This window comes from Triticum aestivum, chromosome 3B, assembly GCF_018294505.1.
Source record: "Triticum aestivum cultivar Chinese Spring chromosome 3B, IWGSC CS RefSeq v2.1, whole genome shotgun sequence".
Lineage (NCBI taxonomy): Eukaryota > Viridiplantae > Streptophyta > Magnoliopsida > Poales > Poaceae > Triticum > Triticum aestivum.
Genome location: NC_057801.1, coordinates 607,752,559 through 607,761,776, shown reverse-complemented (window position 1 = coordinate 607,761,776; position 9,218 = coordinate 607,752,559).

The window sequence follows — 9,218 nt, the reverse complement described above, 5'->3', positions numbered from 1 at the left end:
TATTCATGTTCTATGTGCGTGCATAAAGTTTCACGGAAAAAAAAATATTTTTGTGGCCTGTGCAAAAAAGACAAATAATTGTGTCCTAAAACGCTATTTAGAAGCACTGAAATTTGTCTTTTTTCAGAGACAAAACAAAAAGACATTTTTCACAAAACTTTGCGCCGCACACACACATTTGTGAACATGTATGCATGGAATTTTCTTTTGATTTTTTTGAGATTTTAAAACGTACTTAAAATGCATTTTTTGAAAAATGGGTGCAGATGCCCATGGGTTCAGATCGTGCCCACTCTTTCAGAGGGAAATGCATGGATGAACCCGGGTACATATGCACCCATTTAAAAAAACACATTTCTAAATGCTAAAAAATCCAAAAATGGCGGCATGGATATGTATTCATGTTCTATGTGCGTGCATAAAGTTTCACGGAAAAAAAAATTGTGGCCTATGCAAAAAAGACAAATAATTGTGTCCTAAAACACTATTTAGAAGCACTGAAATTTGTCTTTTTTCGGAGACAAAATAAAAAGACATTTTTCACAAAACTTTGCGCCACACACACACATTTGTGAACATGTATGCATGGAATTTTCTTTTGATTTTTTTAGATTTTTTAAAACGTACTTAAAATGCATTTGTTGAAAAATGGGTGCAGATGCCCATGGGTTCAGATCGTGCCCACTCTTTCAGAGGGAAGTGCATGGGTGAACCCGGGTATATATGGACTCATTTTAAAAAACACATTTCTAAATGCTAAAAAATCCGAAAATGGCGGCATGGATATGTATTCATGTTCTATGTACGTGCATGAAGTTTCACAGAAAAATATATTTTTGTGGCCTGTGCAAAAAAGACAAATAATTGTGTCCTAAAACACTATTTAGAAGCACTGAAATTTGTCTTTTTTCGGAGACAAAACAAAAAGACATTTTCCACAAAACATTGGGCCGCACACACACATTTGTGAACATGTATGCATGGAATTTCATTTTGATTTTTTTGAGATTTTAAAACGTACTTAAAATGCATTTTTTGAAAAATGGATGCAGATGCCCATGGGTTCAGATCGTGCCCACTCTTTCAGAGGGAAGTGCATGGATGAACCCGGATACATATGGACCCATTTTTAAAAACACACTTCTAAATGCTAAAAAATCCGAAAATGGCGGCATGGATATGTATTCATGTTCTACGTGCGTGCATAAAGTTTCACGGAAAAATAAATTTTTTTGTGACCCGTGCAAAAAAGACAAATAATTGTGTCCTAAAACGCTATTTAGAAGCACTGAAATTTGTTTTTTTTGGAGACAAAACAAAAAGACATTTTTCACAAAACTTTGCGCCGCACACACACATTTGTGAACATGTATGCATGGAATTTTCTTTTGATTTTTTTGAGATCTTAAAACATGCTTAAAATGCATTTTTTGAAAAATGGGTGCAGACGCCCATGGGTTCAGATCGTGCCCACTCCACTTTCAGATATGCCAACAACAAACGGATGACCTGTTGTAGGATCGCTGACTGATGGATGGTGCCGACTGCCGACCACCGAGAATGTTGGACGCAGAAGCTGGGTCAGATGCCGAAGAAAAGTCCGGTAGCTGCGTGCAGCCAAAATTGAAACCACGAAGAAGTTCCTGCGCGGCACTTGTGATGGTCAGTCGGTCCGTCCGTCAATTTTACAGTTCCACGCACGAGCAGTGGAAAAGATTCTACACCGTTTTCCCAGACTTGTCCTGTACTCCTCTGTGCTCCAACCGGACAAGTCCCAGAGAGCATTCCAAGTGTGCTTACAATTTTACAACGAAGCGCAGCCTCAAGAGCATTCCAAGTGGCCGAACTGAACTCCACATCGTGTGGGACTCATTGAGAAACACGGGCATACAAGATGTAACACCAAACATATCTCACGCAACCGCGGCCTCCTCTCCCAAGCTTAGGGTTTCTTTGCATCCCGCCGGCACCGGCGCCGGTCCGCCTCGTCTTCGATGGCCGTAGAACCATAAGAGCAACTCCAACGGGCGATCCATTTCGACCGCCGGCGTCCGTTTAGATCGGTGCAGACATAAAAGTTGACCCAACGCGCCGACCCAAACGGACGCCTGTCCGCTTTTCGTCCGCGGGCGACCCATTTCCGGTCTATTTTTGAGCCGGATTTGCGTCGGCACGGACACGATACGGACGCGCGCGCGCTCGCCTTCTCCTCTCCGCATGCCCGATGATCGGTGGCACATTGGCCTCCCTCCATCCAACAACAACCCTCGCCCGTCTCCTTCGTTGCCGCCCATTTTTCCAGTGACTCTGCCAGCTGCCGGCGCCGCAACGTCCGCTCAGCAACGCCGTCACCTCCCACATCACCCACCACCGCCATCTTGCCGCCGGGGAACCGACTGCTTCCCCCCCTGCTCCCCCCCCCCTCCCGACACAGCCGCGACCGCGACCAAGAAGCCGCCTCGCCGCCCCGGCCAGATCCGCACTGGCACGCTCGTCGGACGCCGGCCCGCTCGACGGACGCCGACAGGGCAGCTAGTTGGTCCATGCGCGTCGCGGCTCCCTTCGTCAGCCGTCTCCTTCCTCGACGCCCGCAAGTTGTTCGACAGTTTGCCAAGGTACAAAATGGACTCCGTCGACAAGTTCTTTTTTCACAATTTCCTTTGCGACCCGACGATTCGTCGTCTGATGACGAGGAGGAGATATTGGCTGCCGTGTTGGTCCATCACCACCTCAATAGCCAGCGGCCGTTGTTCCGTGGCTCCATTCTGGGCCACCTTCTAGCGTTGAATCGCAACCAAGAGAGCGGGAATCTCCTTCTTTGGAAGGACTACTTTGATACAACAAATCCATTGTTCAAATATCAAAAATTTCGCCGTTGTTTCCGTATGAGTAGGCATCTTTTCAACTGTATTAGAGAGGGGTGGTCGGCTACAATGACTATTTCGAGTGCAAAGAGGATGCCGTTGGAAAGATTGGTTTCTCCTCTTATCAGAAATGCACTGTCACAATCTGAATGCTTGCATACGGAGTGCCCGGTGATCTCATTGATGAGTACTCCCTCCGTTCGGAAATACTTGTCATCAAAATGAATAAAAAGGGATATATCTAGATGTATTTTAGTTCTAGATACATTCCCTTTTATCCATTTTGATGACAAGTATTTTCGGACGGAGGGAGTACATCCGTATGAGCGAGTCTATATGCCTAGAGTCCCTGTATAAGTTCTGCAAGGTTGTTATTGTTGTGTTTGGTCCTGAGTACTTGAGAGAGCCGACTCCTGAAGATACAACCCGTTTGTTGGTGATGAATGCCAGCAGGGGCTTCCCAGTGATGCTTGGCAGCATAGACTGTATGCACTGGGAGTGGAAGAACTACCCTTCTGCTTAGCAAGGGCAGTATAAGGGTCATGTCAGGGCTTGCACTATCATACTAGAGGTCGTGAGGTCTCAAGACCTCTGGATCTGGCACTCTTTCTTTGGCATGGCCGGATCACACAATGATATCAACGTGCTTCAGCGCTCGTTGATGTTTGCTAGGCTTGCTGAAGGCAACAACCCACCGGTGAACTTTACTATCAACGGCCACAACTACGACAAAAGATACTACCTGGGTGACAGTATCTATCCTCAGTGGACCACTATTGTCAAAACAATCCCCAACCCTATCAGGGAGAAGAGGAAAAGATTTGCCCAAGAGCAAGAGAGTGCTAGGAAGGATGTCGAGCGTGCCTTTGGTGTTTTGCAATCTCGATGGGACATCGTTCGGTATCTTGCTAATACCTGGAGCACGCAGAAACTGTGAGAGGTGATGACTGCTTGTGTGATCATGCACAATATGACCGTAGAAGATGAGCGCCCGGAACGTCTGTACGATCAAGGGTTTCAGTTTCAAGGTGAGAATGTTGTGCCTGAGTATGGAGGAGCGACAACGTTTGAACAGCTCACCCAATTTCATCATGACATGCGTGATTGGGAAACTCACGTGCAACTACAAAATGATTTGGTTGTGCATATGTGGGCTCATGTTGGCAACCAATAGATGTATCTTCTTTATTCGGCTTGCAAAACTATGTGAGACATTTTTACTTGTATTCGGCTTGTAAAACCATGCTATTTTATTCGGTTGAAACTATGTTATTTGACTATACGTTTGAATGCAAAAGCAATGCAAAAATGAGCTATTTGTTGAAATAGGACGGCCAGCAGGCCACGCCGGCAGATATGGGTCGGCGCGTCGGGCGCACTGCCGACCCAAATCTAAAATAGGGCGGACGGCGGGCGGGCAGCCGACCCAAATGGACAAAAAGCGGACAAAATCACCGTTTGTTTGGGTCGGCCTGTTGGAGTTGCTCTAAGGACATGGTGAGTTGAATTGTATAACTCTCACACTTGTATTACATGGCCTAGATGGGCTTATATCCCTACTCTTATAAAAAACTGAGATGGTAATAATGGTGTGCCTGCCATCTTGCAATATAGACCATCCGATCTACATCTGACTGATAGAAAGCAAATTATGGCAATTTTTGCAAAGATACCCACACCTCTCTTCATATTTACAGATAAAGCCTTCCGTCGTTCATCCTTATCTTCCACGACCTCATTGTCAAGCAATTAAAAAAGGAAGCCTATGAAACAATCTGGCATGGTGGCCGCTGTCGGCGTCGTCCATCCCCATGCCCCCGCTCGGTCCGACCACCGATCAGAACCACGCCCACTTCTCCTCACCTTATCTATCCTCTTTCTCGAGATATCATTAGTTTTTACACATAGGATTACTTCTGCATGGGTCAATCACAACATGTGTTTTATAAAAAAATGCATCTTGATGTTCCACGCAATGCACGACCATCTTGCTAGTATGTGTACAGTAGAGAAATACAGAGAGGTGGGGTGAGAGGTTACATCGGCATGCTTGCCATGCAGGACGTGCGAGCGCACGTAGGGCTTGAGAGTAGCGTGGGCCGTTGGGTTCAGCAGGAGAGCCAATGAGGTGGGTTACCCACCTGAGGCTGATGTGTGTACACGCTTGAACACCACCCCCGCCCCCTCCACGCGCCTGCAGCCTGAACATGGGGTTCACCAACATTGAGGCTGGACCAAAAATTAGCGAAGATGCGTGTTGTCATCCCCTTGTTGAATACGTTCGCGAACCAAGAGCTCGTGGGCACATGGAGGGCCCGGACCTCACCCAATGCAACTCGCTCACGCACAAAATGGAAATCGATCTCAATGTGTTTTCGTGCGTTGGTGCTGGGGTTGCTTGACATGCAGACGGCATTGACGTTGTCGTAGTAGACCACTGTAGCTCGCATGGGAGGTTGGTGAAGTTTACCGATAAGTTGGCGCAGCCACACCGCCTCAGTGACAGTGTTGGCAACCGCACGGTACTCGGTCTCGGCACTGGACCGAGAGACAGTGTTTGATCGCTTCGACGACAATGTGAGAAAGTTGCAATCCACCTCTTTTTTCACCAAAGACACACGTGAGGCACACTGTAAAACCGGGCCCGTGAGGAAAGAAGCCCCACATGTCATCCACTCCAGCATGAAACAACAATGCACAGATAAACGGGTGGCTGGATTTTTGAGAGCGGGGTGAAAAATTGCCAGCGAGATGAATCGGTCTAGCCAGATCGAACAAGTGACGCAGATAGCCCACGATGGAGGAAAGCATACCTTGGTTTATAGAAGAAATCTCACCCCTCCCCCGACCAAACCCTGAAAACTGCCTCACCATACCTGATGATTCTCTATCGCTCATATTTTTCTACAGTACTTACGGAGATACTTTGTAACATCATGGCAATGAAGATCAGTAGCGAACATTCCTTTTCCCCATAAAAAAATCTAAGGTATTATAATGACCAGTCGACGTTACGGTTCAAGAGGGAAATTAGGGGCGAGATCAGAGAAGGGAGTAGGTGAGGGAGAGAGCTCATGGAGAGGGGATTGATCTATTTCACATTCATCGTATCCTGCCTAAAGAGAGCAACATCCCTTAAGTAGTTCTGGCCTCGGGCCACACTCACTCACGTACGCTTACATGGGTTGTGGCCCAACAACTCTTGCTGCACCATCGTGCACCCGTTGTACACTTCAGGGTTCAATTACCTGATGAACCTGAACTTGAAGGCGTTACAGTCGCCCATCTTGAGCAGTTGCTTCTTCTTTCGCCCAGATCTCCACTTTAGGGAAACACTTCCAGAGTCATAGTCTTCCCACGTAGTTGCATCAGCAGGCAGGGTAGACCATTGCACTCATATCTGAACAAGAGTTGCATCCCCTTTCTTCAACATGCATCGTTCTTGGATGGCGGTCGGCTTAAGTGGTGTCATCATCAAGTCAAGTACCTTGGGTGGCTCGGAGAAGACCGAAGTGTAGATGGGGACGAAAGGATTGAGCTGGAAAATGTGAAACACCGGGTGGATGAGCCCGTCGGGTGGCGGCTCCAGATGATAGGTGAGTTTGCCAATACGTTCCTGGAGGTGAATGGTTCGAAGAACTTGTACGCCAGCTTCCGGCAGGGGCGACTAGTGACGAAGACTTTGATGTAGGGTTGGAGCTTTAGGAGGACCTGTTCCCCAACGGTGAAGGTACGGTCAGAGTGATGCTTGTCCGCCTGCTTCTTAAAACGGTCTTGTGCGCGATTGAGATGGTTGTGCAGCATCTCCGTGTGCGTTGCCCAATCGAGGTCACCGGGCACCGCGTCGGCGGGCAGTTCGTCGGTGAAGGCTGGAAGGCCTCCCAGATTGAGGTCACCTTGAAAGAAGAGCAGCGAAGCGAGGAGTGATGGGTTGAATTGTACCAGAACTCCGCGGCTGATAGCCACTTGAGCCATTGCTTGGGACGGTCGTGAATGGAGCACAGGAGGAACATCTTTAGGCATTGGTTCACCCGCTCACTCCGCCCATCGGTTTGGGGTGATATGTCGTGGAGTACAGAAGTTTGGTGTCGGCTACTGCGAGAATTTCCCTCCACATAGCACTGGTGAAGATCTTGTCACGGTCGGAGATGATTGTATGCGGAATGCTGTGCAGCTTAATGATGGAGTCCCAGAACGCTCATGCCACTTGTCCTGCATTGGAAGGATGGCGCAGGGGCACAAAATGAGCATACTTCGTTAGCCAATTGACCACCACCATTATCGTGCCGCACCCCTCCGATGTGGGTAATCGTTCAACAAAGACCATGGTCAAGTCATGCCATGGTTCCGCCGGAATTGGTAGTGGCTGAAGCTTGCCGGCTGGGTGGCAGAGCTTGTGCTTGGCCAACTGACACGTGCGATACTAATGAACGTAGTCCTCGATAGCACGCTTGAGACCTGGCCATGCGAAGAGCTTGTGCACACGCTGATAGGTGGCAGCAATGCATGAGTGTCCCCCACGGCATTGTCATGGAGTGCCGCAATCAGCTTGGTCTGCAATGCCGTGTTGGCGCCGATCCAAAGGCGGTCTCCTTGCCTGATGATGCCCTGTCGAAGAGTGCGGCCTTGGTCGTCGGGGCTCTGGATCGCAAGCTGCGTCAAAAGCTCTTGTGTTGTTGCATCCGTCTCGTACGAGTTGGCCACTTCTTGCAGCCATTGGGGGTAGCAAACAGACAATGCATCGAGGGCGTGCCGGTGAACCATGCGTGAGAGCGCATCGGCGGCACTGTTGTCAGCTCCCTTCTTTTACCGGAAGGAGAATTGGAGGCCGACAAGCTTGGACATGGCCTTGCGCTGCACCTCGGTGTCGAGTTGTTGTTCCCCCAATGCACACAAGCTCTTGTGGTCAATGATAATCTCAAACGGCCCTCGCTGCAAGTACGGTCGCCACTTGTCCACGGCCATCATCATGGCGAGGAACTCCTTCTCGTACGTGGAAAGTTTCTGATTCTTAACGCCCAAGGCCTTGCTCATGTACGCCACTGGATGACCGCATTGCACTAGGACGGCACCGACACCCGTGTCACAAGCATTTGTTTCAATGGCGAATGGCTCTGTAAAGTCCGACAGTGCGAGCACCAGTGTACTGGTCATGGCTTGCTTGAACAGCTCGAATGTTGTCTGGGTGCGCTCATCCCAGTGGAACCCTTTCTTGGTGAGGAGTTGGGTGAGCGGCTTGGCGAGCACCCCATAGTTTGCAACGAACTTTTGGTAGTAGCCGGTGAGCCCCAAAAACCCACACAGCTTGGTAGCGTTGCTGGGCACGGGCTACGCTTGCATTGCGCTGGTCTTGCTCACATCCATAGTGATGCCCTCCTTGGAGATGACGTGGCCAAGGTACTCGATGTTGGGTTGTGCAAACATCCACTTAGACTCCTTGGCAAAGAGCTCGTGCTGACGCAGGGTGTTGACCACCAGCCATAGGTGTTCTTCGTGCTCCTGTAACTCAGTACTAAAGACAAGGATATCATCAAGGAAGATGATGACAAACTTACGACTGTAGCTCGCAAAGATGGAGTTCATAAGGCATTGGAATGTTGCCGGTGCGTTGCGCAGGCCGAATGACACCACTCTGAACTGGAAATGGTCGTGGTGGGTTTTGAAAGCCGTCTTCTCTTCGTCCTCAGGGCGCATGCGAATTTGGTGGTAGCCCGCGCGCAAGTCGATCTTGAAGAAGTAGGCGGCGCCAGCTTGCTCGTCGAGCAATTCATCCACGACCGGGAGAGGGAATTTGTTCTCCACTGTAACTTGATTGAGTCAGCGGAAGTCAATATAAAACTGCCAACTATCGTCCTTCTTCTTCACCAATAGGACAGGAGCTGCATAGGGACTCATGTTGTGCACGATGACGCTAGGTCGAGCATGTCATAGACCTGCTTCTCGCTTTCATCCTTCTGAGCTAGGGAGTAATGGTACGGGTGAGTGTTGATTGGTGGTGCACCTGGTTCTAGATTGATCTCATGGTCATACTGACGACACGGTGGCAAATCCTTGGGTTCAGCAAACACATCTGCATATTCCTACAGCACCTTCTGAATCTTGGTTGGCACAGGGGCTGGTGGTCCCTTGTTCGGTGATTCCACAGTAACCAATGATGTAGTCCAAATGTCATTGGTGACCTCCATGCGATGCAACTCATACGCATCGAGCTCAGAGATTGGTGTCAGGTCTATGGTTAGCCCCTTGTAGCTGAACCTGCTTACCTTCTTTCTCAAATGTGATCGTCTTCTCCAGCTAGTGACAATTCATTGGACTGTGCGTGCTCAATCAATCCATGCCCAGCACGCCATCATA